This window comes from Trachymyrmex cornetzi, unplaced genomic scaffold (assembly GCF_001594075.2).
Source record: "Trachymyrmex cornetzi isolate Tcor2-1 unplaced genomic scaffold, Tcor1.1 scaffold53, whole genome shotgun sequence".
Lineage (NCBI taxonomy): Eukaryota > Metazoa > Arthropoda > Insecta > Hymenoptera > Formicidae > Trachymyrmex > Trachymyrmex cornetzi.
In genome coordinates, this window is record NW_017299839.1 from 287729 (window position 1) to 289307 (window position 1579).

Genomic DNA, 1579 nt, shown 5'->3' on the forward strand with positions numbered 1-1579 from the left:
GCAAAGCTTTCCAGTTATTGCACACAATATTTCCAAAATTGTCCGTAGTAAAACTCGAAGCAGGTAAATTGATTTCAACATTGCTTTTATCGTTTCATTTATTTGGTTATTTCAAACAATAATAATGTAATATTCTTACGGACTCTCCTAAATTCAACAACAAAAAACTCCAAAAACAGGGCAAATGAGAATCAGCGTGGTAATTAATACGCAATCTTAATTATTCAATCCAAAAATAGAATCTTTATTCCAAAAATAGTACGTTTCAATTCACTTTGGAACCATCATCAGCAAAACAAATTTAATATATCAATCCCTTCATGTCAAAGAAAAAATCACAATCAGATTAGCAGATTTGATGTTATAATTTATTCGAAACATTAAAATTATCTTATAAATATTTCTAATGAACAAAGTGTTCTGTGATCACTGATTGGTTGTTACTATTCCGGTTAATATGATTGCGGTGCTCAGCCAATCTAGTTTTTAGTTTTTTTTTAGTCCGTCCGACGTAAGAGGCATCGCAAGATTTACATGAAATTTTATAAAAAACATTTCTTCTTTTTTCTCTTGGGAGAATGTCTTTATGTCCCCAAACTATTTAATTTATTTAAGCTAGTAAAAGCTAATTTAGTATTAAAGGTTTTACTAATTCTTTTAAACTCGTCTGAAATTTTTGGAACATAAGGTAGTACCAACCAAGAAGTACCATCCCTCTTGATTTCGTCACTTGACTCTTTCTGTTGTATCGTACCTTTATGAAAGAGAATTTTTAAACATGCATTAATAGTATTAAAAATTAAGTTAATAGGATAATTATTTCTTAATAATATGTTAATAATATGCATTACTAACAATATGTTCCAGATTTTTTTGGTGATATTTCGGATCCGATAATAAAAACGCTCTATCCGTCATACCTATTATTATGCCTCTTTTTGCTGTGAGAGTGGGTGTGCCGATAAAAAAGGTATCTTACCGAATACATAAGCTTATGGTACCAGTCAAATTCAATTAAATTGTTATACAGGGTGGACCATCTGAAGTGATCCAGTCAAATATCTCGAAAACTAGTAGGGATAGAGAAAAATGTTTCGTATGAAAAGTTTAGGGTTACACGGGGGAAGTATGGTACTGACCTTGAAAAATCCTTGGAAGGTCATTTTGAAGGTCATTCAGGGGTCACGATGGTTTTTTTAAATGGAACCCCTAGTTTTTCACCATGGGATGAGAAAGCTGGTTTCAAGCCCTTTACGAAACACTGGTTGTGGTCCACAATCCGCCCACTGGGGTCCGAGTTATGGACCATCAAAGTCATTGATGAACTACTCTTAGCGCTACCCAGGAACAACGACGTGGATGTGGTAGTTCTCTGTTCCCTTCGAGGTGCTTGATTTTTGTGAGTCCCCTTGCCTCTCACATGTGGGGTGCTTGATTTTTGCGACTCTTCAACAGTTTTCGAGAGTCGATACTCATTGATGATGAGTACGACCCGGCCATCGGGATACCGATCCCGGTAAACTCTTGCGGCTTCGCGATAATTAGTGTGATATTCGCCAAGCACGAGCAACATGTCAAC